General features: G+C 38.7%; 1 long non-coding RNA gene across 3 annotated transcripts in view; it reads right to left on the reverse strand.

Annotated features, from left to right (window-relative positions):
• Window positions 1-20,441, reverse strand: part of LOC110072891 (uncharacterized) — a 601,139-nt gene that overhangs the window by 7,518 nt on the left and 573,180 nt on the right. The window contains exons 7-8 of one of the 3 annotated variants that reach the window (XR_013538527.1): window positions 19,374-19,464; window positions 1-12,309 (exon numbers count right to left, since the gene is read on the reverse strand). The exon at window positions 1-12,309 is cut by the window's left edge and continues 1,342 nt beyond it. This is a non-coding gene — a long non-coding RNA (uncharacterized LOC110072891). Of the gene's footprint in view, window positions 19,465-20,441 lie in introns of all 3 variants that reach the window. The other 2 variants (XR_013538529.1, XR_013538526.1) reach the window with 2 other exon arrangements.

Consider the following 20,441-nt stretch of genomic DNA (forward strand, 5'->3'; position numbering starts at 1 on the left):
TAAAAACAGGTCAGAAAACTCGTTTAATATTTGATTAGTGTATATGGCAGTGTATATGGTGGTGATCTCCCTAGAGCCCCTTGTTTACATTACATGGCTCATGTTTTCATTACATGTTTCATTTGCAATTACACTGGAAAGGGATATATATATTTTAAAAACCCACAAAGATCACATTCTAAGAGAAGCAGTGCTTGTGAAAGAATACACTGGCTTCTTGTAAGAGCACAGTGTTTTTGGTTTTTTAAGCACACTCCACAGAATCCCCCATCTCCCCGCAGGTTGCACAAGTTCAAACCTATGTCATGGAGAACTGGAGGCCCAGGCCATCAAAGAAAGTAATAGATGGGGTAGGGCTAGTAACTGCATCTTCACTGTCCTGAAATACCCTAGTAGGGCAAGGGTCAAAATGGAAATTACTCAAAATACGTTCCTAGTCAAAATGGCAGTCGTATACTGGTTTCCTGTGTTTCCTCTGTATAGTTCACTACAACATACATTTTACTGAACCAGTAGTATTAATGTTTTACAGGTTTTGATCTCTCCTGCTTGAGTGAAGTAAAACATAATGTATGTTCTGCTTAGAGCTCAGATTATCTATGCTTTGGGCTCCTGCTAGTCATGTTGGCTGGAGGGTTCTGATTCTGCTACAAATCATAGACAAGAAGGCTAGTAGGTGTATAGAGAAGAAGCGAATTGCAGAGCTACTGCTCTCAGATGCAACCACAGGTTTCATCTGGCATTTACTCTGGCACTAAATGCATTTTACTCCATTTATGATTTTCTTCTGAAGTCTTGTGCCAATTGCTTTCCTTATCATCTGTGCTACATAAAATCAAACAAGAACTCTGTCTCTGAGTTTCCCCCTTAAGACATTTTTACTGGGTTGTTTAATCTGAATAATTTCTTAGTGCAGCTCTGTAACTGAAATTAGAACTGAAAAGTTGATTTGCTGCCTTTTATTATGGATTCTGGATACCAACTGCATTGTACTGCACCATTGTACCCATACATATTTTCGAAAGTGTTTATGTTTGTTCCAAAGGTTTCTGAAACAGAAAAAAACTAGAAACATTGGAATTTTGCAAAGATGCTACGGAGAACCCAAGTTAAACAACTGGGTTGATTTTGTCTTGAAATCACTTTCCCTAAAGCTTCAGCTAATAATTAGTTATTAGGAAAACTTGATCATAGACATTTACTGAACTAACCTGTCTCAGTTAAATATCAATTCTGAGACAAAAAAACTAAATAGATCTAAATATCTTTACATATGTGTATTTTTCATTGTTTGTTCTGAAAGGTCTTAGCAATATCTAGAAACATATAAATATGCCGAGGCCCAAGCCCCTAGGTATTTCAGAGCCCATTCAACACTTCAATCGTTCACCCCACTACAGCTGACAGCCTGATCCTGATATGGTAGGTAATAGACCACAGTACATAACCCTATATCCATTTTGAGGGTTACCTGGAGAATTTTACTCACAATTTTAAAAGTATTTTTATTGTGCAAGTAGAACTCTTCAGAAAAGTTCATTTTGGAGTTATAATTGATCAATACTGTAATATTTTTAAGTGTAACTTTATATATTTAAATATATAATTTATGGATGATTGTTTTAATATATATGGATAAATATGTATGTACACGTATTGCTATGGTGCAGAGTACAAAGTGTCTTTAACCACAGAAACCCCAGAAGGTAAAGGTAAAGGTTCCCCTTGACAATTTTTGTCCAGTCGTGTTTGACTCGGGGGGGGCGGTGCTCATCCCCGTTTCCAAGCCATAGAGCCAGCGTTTGTCCGAAGACAATCTTCCGTGGTCACATGGCCAGTGCGACTTAGACACGGAACGCTGTTACCTTCCCACCGAGGTGGTCCCTATTTATCTACTCGCATTTACATGCTTTCAAACCACTAGGTTGGCAGGAGCTGGGACAAGCGACGGGTGCTCACTCTGTGGCGTGGATTCGATCTTACGACTGCTTGGTCTTCTGACCCTACAGCACAGGCTTCTGCGGTTTAGCCCGCAGCACCACCACGTCCCTCCAGAAGCCCCAGAGCACCTCAGCAAAAAATAAAAAATGAAAATGAAAAATTCAGGCGCTGTGGGCCTTTTAGGCTTCAGTTTATTGAGCCCTCTGAATAATACAGCCTTGAGTATGTCCAGATATTCTGCATTCCCAACTTTAAAACATGGAGTGAGTGGCCATATTAGACCAGAACCTCAGGCAGACCCACAAATAATTCTCTTTTAGTGGCATCCAGTCATATGTATTTCTAAAATTCCTCTGTTAAACACATTGTATAAATGTCATCTATGAGATTCTTCAACCTCTGGGAGGAAAATCTAAATTTGAAATCAATATGCCCAAATGTCTAAACATACAGCTCCAGTTCCCCCGTGAAAGTCAGCCTCCAAGAGTAGTCAATTGACTAGATGGGTGGGGTATAAATGCAATAAATAAATAAATAAATCCTGAGGTAAATCTTGGGGTGAATTCTGAGACTGGTGAACACTGAGGTGGAGGGAAGAGAAAACCCAGTGTGGGCAAATCCTTTACTTTGGTTGGGAGAAGATGACAAAGTAAAGGAATATGGGGGTGTAACGAATGGGTTTCTAACCACAGCAAAGGTTACAAATAGTTCTGGAAATCTGTTTGCCCTCAAAGATCTTTAGCAGAGCCTTTCCTTCAGCCTACAATCTCAGTAGCACATCTGGAAAAGTATAAACTACACACAATTATATATGTTTCTAGTTGTTACAGTTTTAAAGAACTTTGGGAACAAAGAAAACTCACCTTCACGAACATTTATCAAACGAGAATTAACAGACTGCACAAAGCTTCAGATTTTTAAAAATAAGCAAAGATTGGGACCTAAGGGGTCCTAAACTGGTTTAAACTGAAGGGTGTGTGTGTGTGTGTGTGTGTGTGTGTGTGTGTGTGTGTGTGTGTGTGTGTGTGTGTGTGTGTGTGTGTGTGTGTGTGTGTGTGTCAATTTCCAAAGTGTTGAATGGAGGTGTAAACCAGATATGTGCAAACCCCAGTCAATCACTAGGCAAAAAATAACTGGGATTACCCATTAATTCACTGGAATCAAAAGCCCAGAAACTGTCTTTTAAATAATCTAATACAGATCTGATTCATTTTCATTGAAAATGCAATGCATTTCTTCATTTTCCCTGTCAAGTAGCATCCAAGAGATGCCTAAATTGTATCTGCACACCATTTCTTGTATTTTTTTTTTCTGAGCTGCTCTCTAGATTTCATATTCTGATTTCCCCATTATTTTTGCTGATAAGGATTCTGAGGGAAAGGAGACAGCTCCAGATTCCTGTCTTTCACGTAATACTGCTCCAACCAACTTTGGCAGGTGTATGTCAGTTTGATCAATAATGATGTCTGGATTAGACAGTCCAAGTGGCAAAAAAGGGGCCTCTTCTTAGGCATTTTGCCAGTTTTTGAAAACCACAATAATGACATTCTGCTAAGGAAGCAAGATTGGAATGCTGATTGATTTCCCCTCCCCCTGCCTTTTTTTTTTAAAAAAAGTGCAGACTAATGGGTGCTAATGCATGAATGATAATTAGCACAAATAAGTGGCTGGTGCTGGTAAAATGTTAACACTTTTTCTTATATAAATACAGTCACTGAAGGACAGAGAAAGAAAGAAAGAATTAATCTTAGTTGATTGTTTAGCAGACCTATAACCATGTTAGAATTAAAATCAACAGCAAACCACATTGCAGTAGTAATTTATTTACACACAGGCATTTCAAAACAAGAAAAAAAGTTGGACACCACGTGGTTTTTTGTGTGAACTACCAGAATCTTCTAAAAATGGTTGTTGGAATATTACCAGATTATTCCAGATGCTAACTGAACAAATTTTGACCATCCATCATTATTAGCAACTTGTATGTTACAGTTCAAATTTAATCATATATTGTGAAAGCTTAAGCTGCATAAAAAGTGCTTGTGTTTATAGGACCCACTAGAGTGGTGGTTCCTAACCTTGGGTCACTAGATGTCCTTGGACAATGACTCCTAGAAATCCTGGCCAGCATAGCTAGTGGTGAAGGCTTCTGGGAGTTTTAATGCAAAAACATCTGGAGATACAGGATTGGAAACCACTGAACACATCTTTTTTTTCTGTGAGAGACTTAAAATAGCTGTCCCCTGGAAATTATGCATTAGAAGCCACCCACCCTGTCAAAAGAACAGCCAACCTGTACCATGATCTCCCCCCACCCATGAACATTGCTGCTTCTTGCTTCATTCAGCTTTCCAAAGTATATGGAGCAAATCTTTGCCTTAATATTGCCTGTTAATTGATGTAAGGTCCCCTTTTAAATATAATCTTTTAATGATGTTAACCACCATTGTATAATCATCGTTTTCAACTTTAAATACTGTCTTTCAGTATTGGTAAACCATCTTGGGTCCTTTTCAAGGAGAAAGGCAGAGTAAAAATATTTTAAATAAAATAAATAAAGATAGCTAGATGTGCCTATTAACAGTTGTAGGAGTAGCAAAACCAACCATATTCTATATATTATGGGGATGTAAAACCAAACTGACTGTGTCTCTCAGAAACCTGCTGAAAGTGTGCACGCTACCAAGTTCCCCAGCACTGGCTCAATCCCTGCTACATACTTAGTTGAATTCAGTCAATATTAACTTTCAGTAGGACATAATACAACATAGTAGAGGAACAACTGATTAGTTCAAAATTGGGAAAGGAGTACGACAAGGCTGTATATTGTCCCCCGGCTTATTTAACTTATATGCAGAATACATCATGCGAAAGGCCGGACTGGAGGAATCCCAAGCTGGAATTAAGATTGCTGGAAGAAATATCAACAACCTCCGATATGCAGATGATACCGCTCTGATGGCAGAAAGTGAGGAGGAACTAAAGAACCTTGTAATGAGGGTGAAAGAGGAGAGTGCAAAAAACGGTCTTAAACTCAACATCAAAAACACTAAGATCATGGCCACTGGTCCCATCACCTCCTGGGAAATAGAAGGGGAAGATATGGAGGCAGTGACAGATTTACTTTCTTGGGCTCCATGATCACTGCAGATGGAGACAGCAGCCCTGAAATTAAAAGACGCCTGCTTCTTGGGAGGAAAGCAATGACAAACCTTGACAGCATCTTAAAAAGCAGAGACATCACCTTGCCAACAAAAGTCCGAATAGTCAAAGCTATGATTTTTCCTGTAGTGTTGTATGGAAGTGAGAGCTGGACCATAAAGAAAGCTGACCGCCAAAGAATTGATGCCTTTGAATTGTGGTGCTGGAGGAGACTCTTGAGAGTCCCCTGGATTGCAATGAGAACAAATGTATTCATTCTGAAGGAAATAATGATGATTTCTGATTTCTGATTCAATCTGATTTCACTTTATTTTGCAAGAAATGTTTTGCGGATCAGGATATTAGCAAGCCAGAAAGCAAGAAAGCTACAGGAAAGAGTCTCTTGGTTTGGGGAAATACAATGTATTGAAAAAAGGAGAGAAGACGGACTATCATCCTTCTCCAGCCTAAGAAATGAACTGGTCTGATTTGTGGTGTGGAATGTAGTATTTAGGTGGTTTGTAAAGGGAACAGCAATCCTCCAACTTTCAGTTCTCCCGTTCTATAAATGATACCAGCAGAATGATCACAGGGTTACTTTGCTTTCCATAACTTTAAGGTTTGAAATACAATATTCCATTCATCCTCTTCTTCATTCCAAGAAGTGCCCCCAATGAGTGTCTTTGGTTATAAAGACAACAATGCCTAGAGTGATATTATTAGGTAAGCCTCCTTTGGAATAATTGGAGAGATTGTAAATGAGATAAGAAACTCATTGTGGTGCCATTTTCCCTTCTTTGACAGTCTTTGTGACAAGAATGAATGCACTCTATGCCATCATCTGTTTCTCCAGCCATTAAAGATTGTTAAGAAAATGCATGTTTCCAGATCTCATTACCATCATATTAGAAACCAGCACCTATTAGGAAACTATTTCCACATCTGCAGTGAAACTGAGAATTTGCCAAACATTAACATATAACGGAAAACCCACTCTTATAGTAAGGACTGGAATAAAAAAAGTAGTGCAATATATATGCATGTTCAAAGCAATTGTAAGATATTTTTAAAAGCTAATAATAAAATGATATTTCATTATAATGCAGAGGAGAAAATAGTTCAGAACGAAACCACAATTTTAAGACAGCAATTTTACTTTTTAACTTTGAGGAGCTGCAGCATTTAAGATGTATTGACTCTTGCAGAATGAAAATCCTCCCCTAAGCTTTGCCTGAGAAAGTTAAATTCCTACTCTGACTTTAGTGACTTAACTGTCCCTCAGATCTGAGCCCCTGGTTTTAGACAGGTACCATAGTGGCTGTTGATAGTTTAGAAATGCTTTTTGTGATAACTCTGGATATTGAATATATTTTGAAGCAAAGAGAAGTGAGGATGGGATTGAAGAAAAGTGAAAACTTTGGAGCAAAGTAAAATACCTTAGTTATGGTGGCAATGTAGGATACAACCTCCAACGATATTATTTATGGCATGGTAATGGTCATAAGATAAGGTAGGAAGGGAAAACGTTTTTGGTGTGATTAAAAGAGCTAAATACACATCAGTTTGGACGCCTGGTATAACTTAGCATTTGGCCAGCTGGGCTTTGTCCTGAAAGGCCTAGGGTTCAAGTCTCACTTCATCATGTTGCTTGGCTAATATAAAATCCCAGGCAAAAAACCCCCACAATCTGTACATGTTAAATCCCAGGTTTACTGTCCAGTGTTCTTCAGCAAAAGGATCCACAGTGCTAAGGAGAGCCATGTCTTGCAAAACAGCTGACAGAATAACCAATGGCATAAGACTGGAAAACTGCACCCCTCTAAATGTTGTTGGTCTGCAACTTCTGTCTGTCAATTAGTCAGAAATGTTTGGAGTCATATGGTGTGAATTGAGACCAGAGGTAAGCCAAATATACCTAATGGGCTGCATGCAATTCACAAAACTCCCACAAGGTTCCTCTCACCTTTCTCTAGTATCCCCCTTTTTTAAAACTCAAAAAGGCCCCTGTGTCTTCTAGTGGTGCTGAGGGGGCAATTTCACCATATTTTCAATCCTCTCTGGCCTGTTCTAGGCCAATGGAATGAATTTATGGGCACTTCCAGTTTTGAGAAAGAGCAACAGCCTAAAATAATCTGAGAGTGGCAATAATTTATTGAAATTACCCCCAGCACCCCTACAGGTTATGATGGGCCATTTCAAGTTTTCTTAAGGAGTAGTCAAAGGCTTTGGGGGAGCCCTCTGAGCTCTGGGGGCACATGCAGGGTCCAGACCTCTGGAAGTATCCTGCACCTGCTTTAGACTAAGAGTTGACAACTCACTTGGGGTAACATACAGGGAGTTGCATGCACAGGACCCACCACATGGTGGGTTAAATTTAAAATGCACAACAATTTTAAAACTCTACTATTACTTTATATATTTACTCAAATACTCAAATATATTTACTTCCATTTCTTGAGGCTCCTAGTATATATATACTAGTATATAAATACTAGGAGCCTCAAGAAATGGAAGTGGCCCAAGCCTCTCCATCCTCTGGGAGGCCTTGTGCATATCAGTGATGACTGAGGTCAGAATCAAGTATAGTGAAGGCCATCCGTTTCCTCTGTCTTCCGTCTGTTTTTTTTCCTCCCTCCTTCCCCATCTGCCTTTACATCTACTGTAATGCTGGAGAGGAAATAGGTTTATTTTGCAGAGGGTTAAATTAATTAATTGCTTGCAGAGGACACTGAGAGACACATGAGAGACACATGAGATCTACAAGGGCTGTAGGCTGTATGCTTCTATTTCAGATTATGCCTTGATTTCAGACCCTCAAATGTCAGCTTCCATCACAGAATATTTTGTTGTTAGATTGTGGCATATGTATTCACCATACGACTCCTTGCAAAGATTTTACTTGTAGTGTAAATATAACTAAAATATTACTACTGGGTGTTGGGCAAACCATTTGTGAGCCTATAAAATTTGATTAATCGTTCCTGGGGAAAAGGACTGAAAGATCTTGTACCTGTACCTGATGTACAGAGTGACTTATGATGGTTTATGATAATGTTTAAAGCCTTAACAACACAGCTTGTTTCTATGTAAGAACTGATTTTATTATTCAGATCAAAGGACACTGGAATTTTGATTCCACAAAAAGCAAAAAAAGAGAGAAATAAATCATTATCCATCATAACATGGCTATTTTCAGAATGTCAAAATGTAAACTTAATTGAGCTAATATTTGATCAAAAATATTTCCACATCGATAGGGAAAATGAGATAATTATAGACCAGAAGTTAGGGAAAGTCTGGCTGGACATCAGATTATTTAAGGTCAACACTATTGTTGTGTCAAATTTGTCAACTGGAGTCAATGGAAGCATCATATTCAGTTAGGTTGGTACACTAGAAATGCAGAAAATGTATGACTGCCATGCTATTATATTATTACATAAATATTTAATAATACAGAGATAGTAACCAGTTGTTAACCACTTTTCAGTAACAAGTTCTGCCTCACTGGCTTTTATGTCTCCCAATTAATGTTGGGCACTACTCTGGGTAGCTTACATCAAAAATATAAGGAAAAGAATTGGTGGCTGGGATGTTGATAGCTTATTTGTAGTTTTACAGTGAGACAATTTACACCGTAATATTATGTCAATAAAAAAAGTATCATGAGTCCAACTTCTCCACTTGGCATCAACAGCCAGCCCAAGATGGCTGTTCATACCCTCCACTCCATTTGTTCAGCTATAGAAGACAATAAAATTCCAACAAAGCATCTAGTCATGAGACTATGACCCTGGACATTAAATGTGTCAAATAATATAGAGATAGTAGTCAAGCTGTTCAATTATTCCCAGCATTGGGAATATGTAAGTTCCAGGAAAGAAATTCTAGTATCAAAAATCAAAATGTATAACATGGTGCTACATCACGGTATCCTGATTTATTACTCCTGAGTAGTTTAGGTGAAATCTAAAATGGCTGTTGTATTGCTCCTGCATCTCTCTCCTTAATATGACCGAATGTGGAAGCTTCCTAACAGCAAAAGCAAAGCAAAGCATGCTGCTTATATACTGCCCCATAGCGCTTCAAGCACTATCTGGGCGGTTTACAAGTTAATTATGCAGGCTACACATTGCACACACACACACCCAGCGAGCTGGGTACTCATTTTACCGACCTCGGAAGGATAGAAGGCTGAGTCAACCTTGAGCCACTACCTGGGATTGAACCCCAGGTCGTGAGCACAGTTTTGGCTGCAGTACAGTGGTTTAATCACTGCGCCACAAGGCACAGAAGCAATAATTATAAACAAAATAATCCTTTTGGTTCCTTTCTTCTTCTAGCATAATGTTTGCACGTCCTCTTTGTGGACCCCCAATAGACATTATGCTTGAAAATGGTGTTTTTATAATTTCAGATGTGAAAGAAAATATCATTTTAGACCAATATTATTTTATTTTTGTCTTCTCATGAAAACCCCCAAGGGTGATGGGAACATATTGTATATAGATAAATGCCTCTGTAAATGTGTGTACAGACAAGTCTTTGATAGAAGCTTTCTATTCCACATGCTGCTTTTTCTCTCCCTCCCTACCTCACAACTCTCAAGAGGGACACTGATCATTCCAGGATGTGTTTCAAGGAGATTGGTCCATTTTTGCATCAACTGGTTATTTTATAAACACAGCCAAACACCTCATTCTTCATCATATTGCTGATTTTCCCCCAGCTATGGGATGTTTTTAATGCTGGCCAAAGCCAGCTTGTTTTGATATCACTCATACACAGTGGGCAGTCTAATCAAGATGCTTGATCACTCCCATGATTCTAGTAGCTCCCACTGTGCTCAAGGTTGCAGTTTATTAGTTTGATCACAAATGTGAACTTGAAACTAGAAACAAATTGTTTATATAGGTTTATATATCCATGCAGATGGACATATGCACATCACCCATCAGAACATAATGGAACTACTTCTGAGGCAAGAATCAATAAACACGATAGGCAAGCGGTTACAATTTATCAATGCGCCTAGAGCAATGTCATTGTGGAACCTTGTAGACTTTGGTTCAGATATCTTCACATCCTCCCCAGCTCCAAAATTTGAACCTGGTGATGTTTGTTTGGGGGGGGGGGCTTAGAGATGTTTCTTTGGTTGCGTATCTAGTGTATAATTTTAATTGTTTATGCTAAGGCCACTTGCACCGGAAAGTTTCAAAAGATAAAGAAATACACTTGCATGAGAATAATTCATCAACTCTCTGCTAGAGCAGACTGTCTCTGCAAGGAGTGGTGTCATTTCACTAGTAGGATCCCACTGGTAGGACTCAACATTGTCAGAGAGAAGATTTCAGTCTGTAGGACAAATGCATAGCAAGATTTAAAGATCTCCTTATGCAACCCACTCTGGGATATATTCCGTATTTTGACACTTTAAAAGATAGTCTATTTTAAACACTCTGGTTATGGTTACGGGTGCTTCTCACATAAAAACTATAGGAGCACAGTGTAAAAGAGTCTGCCTTTTTGGAAATGTGACTTGCATAACTTGTCAGTAACAATGCAAAACGAAGGCACACATCTCCTTCAGTTTTTAATGCCACAGCCATTAGAGCCTAAATTCAACTGCAAGTACCAACTAGAGTAGAACCATTGAACCAACTGCTGAGTGGTAAGCCTACACCTGTGTAGATCTTATTTATCCCATGAGTCCACTTTAGTTGGAACTACAAAACTACAAATTAATTTCTCATGCGCAGAACCACAAGCAGGGCCAAAAACCTGAATGTGCCTGAGCAATAGCACGCTTCCAGACGGAGCATTTATTTCCCAAATGTAACTGTTTGGCCATGACAATAACGGCTATTTTTTGCTCACTGCCCAGATGATGCAAGGCTTGTTTCAATTAGAACTGGCAAGAGCAAAGACCAATATTGTGACTTTGCAAGCTTTCTTGGAGGCATGGTTTATCTTGTTTCAGGGGCAGGTGGAGAGAAGAGTTTAGTGGCAAAGCGGGGCAAAAAAAAAAGTTACTTTAGTAAATTAAATAAATAAATATGGAAGTTCGTGTTACATATTCTCAGTTGTTTTGTATGGCATAGAATTGGGGACTTTAACAGATGCTATTTCTTGTAAGACAGAAGTATTGAAAAAGGTATTTATCACAGAATTCTTGAATCAGCAAAGTGACCAAGAACTTTGGAGCCTCGTGGCACAGTGGTTAAACTGCAGTACTGCGGCCCAAGTTCTGCTCCCAACCCAAGTACAACTCCAGATAGCCGGGTCAAGATTGACTCAGCTTTCCATCCCACCGAGATCAGTAAACTGAGTACTCAGCTTGTGGGGTGTGGGGTGCAGCAATGTGTACCCTGCATAATTAAATTATAAACCACATGCTGAGTGCTTTAAGCACTGTGGGGCAGTATATAAGCAGCACACTTTGCTTTTGTACTAAATGAAATGAAGTCATCATAAATGCAGAACTCTGGAATATTTTAGTCACACAATGAGAAACAAATGGTACAGATTGTTACAGCTGATCATGGATGTCAACTAAATGGGAAAAGATGAGCAGAGAGGAGAAGAAATTTTGGTTTGAGCAGAAGGCAATCATGATTGTTTTGAGCAGTTAATTCCAAAGTCAAAGTAACAAAGTAATGACATCCAGCTGCCAGAAAGAGAAAAATGGGAAATCCTATTTACCTGAAAGGAATTTGCTCCCCCAAAATTGGACTTAGTGTGACATTCTACACATAGAGATGAAGAAATAAATCTTGTTTAATTCAGTGGGACTTATTCATTGGTAAGTGATTAATGGAACAAAAATTCATCATCAGAATAAAATTTAATTTTTATTGTCCCACTGAAATAAAGCAGGTTTTAATGAACAATTTAATATTCTTCTGAAATAAGTGTGCCCTTTTTTCCCAGCATAAATATAGCTAGGACTGATACCTGCACTTGCATTAAATAAAATTAAAACTTGAGAAATATATTTTCTACTGTTTGTAGATGTTTATTGCTATTATTATTTGGCATTTTTTATTACAGAAAAAGCTCAGCTGCAAAAACAATACTTTGTTCTCTTTGTGGGAGATTATTTTAAGAATTATCTCCCCTAGATAGAAGAGCCTTGAAACATCAATTTATATTTCTTCTTATTCTGAGACCCTGATCCTTGAAATATCCTTGTTTTCAGTGCAAGATCGTTTGCGTCCATTTGCCTTCCTAAACAGAGAAGAGGAGGGAACACGGTGATTTTTGAGATATAGCAATGTGACGCAAAGTGACAAATGGAGGAAAGTGCCACAACGAAGCATGATACATTACAGCATTATGCAATGCTGATACCTAAAGAATCTAAAATAAGATTCCTCCCCCTTCTTACTTGGTTTCTCTGTACTTGGGCCAGACTCTTTGTTGGTAGATGAAAAATTTCCAGGAGTACTCTGGGCAACTCTTACAACCATCATATTATGCTTTATTCCATTTCACTTATGCCCCGTTACACTGAGTTCTGCGCTGCTGCATATTTCAGTATGCAAATTAATTAGTTTTCCTGCTCTTGTCTATGTTATTACATTAGACTGTGGGGATCTCCCAGTTCAACACAATAGTCATAATGAGAAAGCAAATTGATAAAATCAACAGCATCAATATATGACTGCTATCTGATAGCCAAGCTATCCACAGTGTAAAATTTATGCAAAGCAAAGCAAAACTAAAAGGCAACATGACAAAAATGGCAGCAGTGCTTAGGTAAGCAAGGGAAATGGTCAGTGGCCCCCTAGATCTGTCTGTGAATGCTTCATCTGTGTGCACACCCAATTCTTCCTTTGTTTCTGTCACAGAGGTTTCCAGGCAGTACCACTCAATTGCTAATAATATCGAGGGTGGAAGCTGTTGCATACACCACAGCTTCATTAGCCAGCACCACAAATGTCCCTGCAGAATGCTTTTGCAAAAGGGAACAAACAATGTAAAGGTTAACAGTACCTCTTAAATATCTAAAAGCAGCACTGTCTGGGAGGTTAGGTGTGGAGTTAAACTCCAAAATTGATTTTTAAGGGGAATTGTATATGACAGAAATTTTCCGAGCTATACTAACCACGTGAAATTTATCTGCACAAAACAGGATCCCCTCATTACCCATGAGGAAGTAATCTGTATCTCATCAAGATAAACACCAATACCCCTGTAATAAATCCCCTGGATGTGGGGATGGGTGAGGAGGAAGCACACATAGAAACTGATCTTTCTTATGACATATATCTCCTCTTGTGAAGAAGGATAATTCACAAGTGTCGTCGCCACAAGTGAATTATTGTGTCTCTTCTCACAAGTGAAGATAAATGTAATAAAAGAGATAAGCAATCATGCTCACATGGTGCTATGTGTGTTTCTCGGTGTTATACGCAGGAAGAGAAAATATATTAAATACAATTAATGCATAAACTACAAGGATTCATGAAAGCTTAGCTTAGAAGTGCAATGTTAGAAACCTTCAGAAGCCTATTGCTATAACAATATTTTGCTTGCGATATTTTATCACATCATCATAAAAATGCAAGAAAGATAGTATGAGAATCTATGCACATGCAACACATACCTGCCATAGCTCGCTGTTATTTTCAGTTCTGAGCTTGGAAGTGAGTGAAACAAATGTCATTCTGTGTGGCAATATCGTACAGAGCATCTCAAGAATGGCGAAGTTTGGAAAAGTGTCAGAAGATAGTATGAGTAAACATTTTAACTTCCAACACCAAACCAATGGGAGAAATGAAAAACTACACAGGGCAGTCATAACAGAAGAGTGCCTAAACTTCTTTCAGGTTACTGCCAAGAGCTCATTCCAAAATGAGCAACATGAAGCCGTTAAATTCCGGATTGATCCACAACCGAACTCACCACGAGTGTAATGAGGTATAATGCCTGTGCTGCCAAGAGCCTTGTTCATCGTTCCAACATTCTGGCCTCACCCAGAGATTGGAAAGAAACCCTCCCTCCTCACAGAGAGGTCACATGTTTTATCTTTGGTCGAAGTGCAGTTTCATGTGGCCTACATGAAGACAGCAGAGCAGCAGCAGGAGTTTTGAGCCACTCAGAAGAGAAGTAAAGGTGGAGATTGCTTGTGCTAAATCCACATCTTAGGTTTGTTCAGGTTGTAAGGAAGAAACAAAATGTCTCTCCTCTTTTTTTAAAGAAAGACATTGCCAATATTTATGGATTCTGCATTTTTCTTTCTCAAAGGATTCAAAGACTATTGCCACCAAAGTGAAATTTGCTGGCAGAGTTTAGTGTCCAGGTGCTCCTGGAAACCATCATTTTTGGGTTGAAGAGTTACAGCAAGTTTCACAACTCTTTCACCTTCATCCAGAATAAGCACCTATTATGGCAGGTTGTATTAAGACTACTTAGAGACTAATATATACTCATGTTAGTAGAGACTTCCATGGATCTGGTGGTGCACATGGAGCAAATTAGGTGTCCCATCATGCTGCTCACTTGATAGGCAGGAAGTGGAGAAAACAATCCACATTAAAGAGGCTACAAGAAATTTGAAGGGCTCTAGCCCATAAGAGTAATAACAATGACACAAAAGCATCTTGAGCATGAGGTTTTAATGTTATTAGAGGCAACTTGTGGTCCAAATAAGGGGCACCCCACTCCAACATTTCAAGGGGGGAAACCCCCTCTGATACAGTCACAAAGTATTCCAGAAATTTATGCTGATGACAGTTTGTGACGGACAGGTCAGTAACCACTCCTGTCCATCGCAATGGAACCTTGATATATCAACCAATGGTTGAACAGAAGAGGCGGAACTAAGGAAATATAAGAGGAATGGAAGACAGTTAAAGATCAGTTAGGGATGAGTTAGGGATATGAGTTAGAGTTAGGGACTTCAGTTAAGGATATCAGTTAAAGAGAAGCAGTTTAGACAGTTAGGACCAGCCTTGTGTTAAAGAAGAATAGAGAGATAGAGAACAAGATAAGAAATGAATAAATACCTTGATTAGCATGATTCTACATAAGCAAATATAAATGTTATCAAAGCACAGATTATTGAATGAATAAAATAAGACCATCCATGATTTACTTTATATGATTTACTTATAAACACTTAAATAAACATTGTTTTATTGAATAACACTGATTTAAGAGTCATACTTGATAGAGTGAGGAATAAATCCTCTGGTGGCAGCGAAAAGGGTTTAAATGTCATATCCAAAAGTGAACCTGGGTTGTGTTGAAGAACAAACAGGGGAACTGGTGTGTGTGTGACACAGTTATACCCTTTTTTTCTATGTAAACCTACAGAACCAGTGGTAGTTTTAAACTCAAGTTAGGCATGGCCTGTCTGAGGATCTGTTTTCCTTGTTTTTGTTTTTTAAACTGTGCTTGGAGTTTTATTTAACGTTTGCATTGGAAATGTGAAAATTACTAAGCACCTGGAAGATCTTTTTTTCAGAGGAAGAAGTCAATACAAATATTTTAATGAACAAATACAAATAACGCATTGTACAACATGATGGGGATGGTAGTTCGGAATCTGAACTTGTAGGACTTGCGAGTGGTAGACATTGTTTTCAAGGTGGTAAATAGATATCATTGTTGATGTGGCAGTTCCAATGTGGTGTGGTGGGTGGAGTATCAGATAACAGAAGACCTTGATTCAAATTCCAGCTTGGCCATGGAAATGCACTGGAGGGTGCCAACAGCAATCCAGCCTTGTACATCTCACATACCTCTAAAAAACCCTGTTGGAGTCACTATAAATTAAAAGCAACTTGACAGCATATAGTAACAAATAATTGTCTACACCCTAAATCAAAAGTTGCAACTGCAAAGTAGATATCTCAGATGCAGTTGGAAAAAATAGCAATAACCTGATAATCTCATATAATTTTCAAACCAGAATCAGGGAATGTTTTCCATAACTATACCTTACCATCTGAGGTTCCAGCTAATTTGGACTTCCTTGTGATTTCTCATGTTTCCTTCTGCTATCAAGGAATAAAAGGCAGCTTACAAATATTACACAAGAATAAATGTATAACTCAATCCTAGCAAATATGTTACATGGAGGCATAACCCATTTATTCCAGAAAAATTAACCTCATTATATACTCTTCAGCTGAACCCTTTTAATGTCCCCATCCTAGAATAAGAAACTGAAATATGAACATTTGGTATCTCTTTTGTATTCCCATAGGAAATTACATAATTTACAAGCCTGGGTATAATTAAAGAACAAGAATTTGTTTTAATAAGATTTTGTGGCTGGTTCTAAATCACCCCACAGAGGAAAATATATTTAAATAATCAATATTGCCTTAATACAATTGTGACTTGAGTTCCTGAAGATTTTTGTCCCTGCTGGTACAATGCTTTGAGTAAGAGTGTCAAAAGTAAGACTGGCTATCATTCTAGGCACCCATTTGAACCAAGCTCTGCAGGCAATATTTCTCATTGCCACCTGGCCTAGAAAGTAACCATAAGGACATGAGAAGGATTGCAGTTCTTCTTCGTCTACTCTTTAATCTTGACACACTCTCATTGTTGTTAAGTTTGATAATAAAGCAGACGTTTATTTAAAATTTAGATTCCTACAAGGCTTACTTATCATGACAATTGCCCTTTTACCAACTTTTCAACTCCTATTCTAGTTCTGGTCCACTTAGAATTAAAGCAAAGGAATTGTGGGATAAATGGAATGACTCAAAACTAAAGGGGTTTCTAACCACCACCACCCAGCCCCTTTAAGCAGGACATTTGGTACAGAACACAACGGATAAATTTCTACCATTCTGGGGACCAGAGGCCAACTTCATAGAGATTTTCAAGAGAGGCCTGGATGAGATTCAGAATATTTCAGTTTCATGAGATGGTTGCCCTTTAGGAAAAAAAAATTGCATTTCAGTTGCTTCTAGTGCCACACAACTCTCCAAAGCCTAGTGGCTAAATTTCTGGGTCCAGAATGCACCAGGAAATATGATGTAGTGTCTCTCCCAGGGATATTATTATGATTATTTATGATGATGATGATTTTATGCATTTCTTTGAATAAGGTGAGCCAAGGCAGCCTCCAATATTAAGAAGAATGGAAATAAAAACATAATTTAAACATTAAAAAATTAAACTATATGCAAATTAAATAGAATTGAATAATTAAAAGCAAGTAAACTTTTAAAAGGCATTCAGGGACTCAACTATGATTGTTAAAAGCATGCCTGAAGAGATGGGTCTTTATCTGTCTAAGGAAGGATAAAACAGAGATCAGACCAGCCTGATCTCCCAAGGAGAGAATTCCACATTTTGAACCTGAAAGCAAAGGTTCCTTGGAGTTATGCATTGATGGAAGTAGCAAGGCTTGATGCAAAGATTAAAGAAATCTTCCCCCACTTTGTGCAACAAAAGTAAACCTCCCCCTGCACAGGTTTTGCACTCCCGGTTTAGAAATCAAGGAGAAGAGGAGGGGCAGCATGAGGGCATGAGGCTTGCTGGGGCATGTTCTGATCCCAATAAGCCACAGGTGCTTCCTTTTCTTCTTTGCAGAAGACAGAGCAATCATTGGAAGTAGAGGTAGAGATGGTTGGTGGAATCTGCAGTACAGAAACTGCTTGTACCAGCTAGAGCAGAATGTAAGGCAGGGTTCTTTTCCTCTTCCTCCATGTGTAGTCTTTAAAAAACTTAATATTCCTTTCTCCTCCACCACTGGGAGGGACCTATGACAGCTCCAAAGCAGCTGCCCTTTCTGCCTCTTTTTGGGTTGTTAAGTGGGGGAGCCAGAAGTCAGAAGTTCATACATATCTGTAGCCAGTCTTATTCCTGCTTTGCTATCGTCATTCAGCAATAATGGAAGCACTTTCTGCTAGGAGCCCATAGAAGTTCTTGCTCATCAACCTCCTTCTTCATCGATACAGGTCTGCAGCATTGTATAGCTCCTCAAGGGATAGGATTGTTCTCTGAAATTGATTCCAGAAATATTGAAGCAGGTCTTCAATTTTCACTTTTTAAAAAAATTACAAATCTATACATTCAATAAATACAGCATTTAGGAGACCCATACTTTTTGCTTAAAAGCCTGCCTGAAAAGGAAGGACAAGAGAAAGGTCATTTGCAGCCACCATCCGCTCCAGTTTGAATCAAATGCCTGTTTCTTCAGCATTAGCTTGTTGTTTTGGAATTTAAAAAGTTCCCAGATGCCTAATAGAGGATAAATTAATGTTTCACATAATATTTATATGTTATATATATGGGTGTACAATACATATATTTAAACATAATTATACATGATTTTTGCTGATTGATTTGAAGCGTATAGTCATATTTTGTACTAGTGCAACTTTGCAGTATCTTAGATCCAGAGCAGCCTTGTATAAAGCAAAGTGACACACATTTCCTCTATAGCCAGGATGGAGCAGAGAAAATGATCCCATCCTCTGTATGGGATCTATCTGAATCCTATCTCCAAATTGTCTTTCATCCACTCGCCGTGATTCTCTAATCCTCTGACTGAACGCCACCCCCACAAAGCAATGATAATGTGGTATACGAATTTCCTATACCTCAGTGCCAGACCATTCGACTAGAAAGCAGAAGGTCTTGGGCTCATTTCCTGTACCTGCAGATATAGTTTCAAAGACACCAGCATAGAATGCTGGACAGCTTCTGAATGAGATGGATCAATTATTTGACTCACTGTCAGGTGACTTCCTGTGTTCTCACGTCAAACTATTGGTGAAGAATTCTGTTGTGAATAAATATCTCATTTGGAAATATAGATATATTTGGATGGTTATGTTAGCTGATGTTCTCAATGTGTTTACAGGGGAGTGGCAAGCCCTACTCCCTCCATTGTCACTTTCTTCATGTGACCAACTAGAAATCTGAAGAGCAGAAGATCCTGCTCACGTGTGAATTTTACATGTGAGCAAGAACCTATAGTTTCCACATCAGCTTCCCCTCTCCATTGCAGAACTGGTGCTGAAACTAAGGGAAATTTGGATGGAGGGGGAAAGTATAAAATGATTTCTAACTGAGCTCAAAATTTTGGCTTATGTAAAGGGCTAGCATATAGAAAGCGTTTTTGCTCTGCCCATTCCTACAGAAAGGTACTTACTAGCTCTGCTCCTTGATCTGTTTGGCATGAGCATCTTCTCAGCATTCTTATTTTTGCTTGTGCCAAGTAGCTGGACCTGAGGTGTATTGCAAGTAGAGAGATACCATACCATTGGGCTGAAATTTAAAATTACACAAAAGAGAGTCCTGTTTTTTGCTCCCCTCACCCCATTATCTTCCATAAAATGGTTCTTGGAAATCTCCTTCATCGGTCCTCAGTTGTTTGTTCCACCATCATCTTTCAGACATCAGAGGTTTCTGTTAAGCAGAGAGGGAGACAAGAGAGAAAGAAGACAGAGAAAGAAATATAGAGACACACAGAGAGGACAGTAAACTATTATGAATACTTTTCATTTAAGCCATCTTTAAGTTTGATGCCTCCTCAGGATTGTAATTTTCTTTCCATTTAACAGAACCTGGGCCCTTCCATTGAACTGTGCTTATTCTTGGAAGTTAGCCCTATTACACTCAAGTGGTCCTAATGTATTCTCATATTAATAATAATCATTTCAGATTTCAGGTCAGTTCAGACCTACAGTGACTCTTAAGGTTTTCCAGGAAGGGAATACTCAGAAGTGGTTCTCCATTCCCTTCTTCTGGGAGCATTCTGGGACCTTGCAGCTTGCCCAAGGCCACACAGATTGGCTGTACTCACAAGAGGCACAATGGGGAATTGAACTCCCAGCCTATGGCTCTGCAACCAGATACGTAAGCTACTGGGTCATTCAGCGAGGTATTTCCATATTACAACAGAATTATTAAGCACAAAATTCTCTAAGAATGTAAATCATTACAGATAAAACTGGTAACAAACCATTTTTTTGAAAAAAAAACCTTCAGTTGTGTTCTTTTCAAGAATTGTCCCCTTTATGCCATGATACAAATCTGAGATACACAAAGGAAACTACAGCCTTGAGATTGCAAGAACTACGCAGAGCTGTTAATGATAGGGAATTTTGGAGGCCACTCATTCATCAGGATGCCATAAGCTGGAGATGACTTAGCAACACAGAACAACAAATTTGTAAATTGACCCATTCATAACCTTTGAAGGAAATGCCCAGCATGAATGGCCTGTTGTAGTGTTGGTATGATGATATTGGTTCAGAATGAGAAGAGTAATTATCAGAGACTCCCTACTGTGTGGGTTGGAAACTGAAGTATGCCGGGAAGATCCATGGAACTGCCATGTATGCTGTCTCCCAGGATCACAGATTAGGGATGTGACAGAAGGA

The sequence above is a fragment of the Pogona vitticeps genome, chromosome 1 (genome assembly GCF_051106095.1).
Source record: "Pogona vitticeps strain Pit_001003342236 chromosome 1, PviZW2.1, whole genome shotgun sequence".
Classification (NCBI taxonomy): domain Eukaryota; kingdom Metazoa; phylum Chordata; class Lepidosauria; order Squamata; family Agamidae; genus Pogona; species Pogona vitticeps.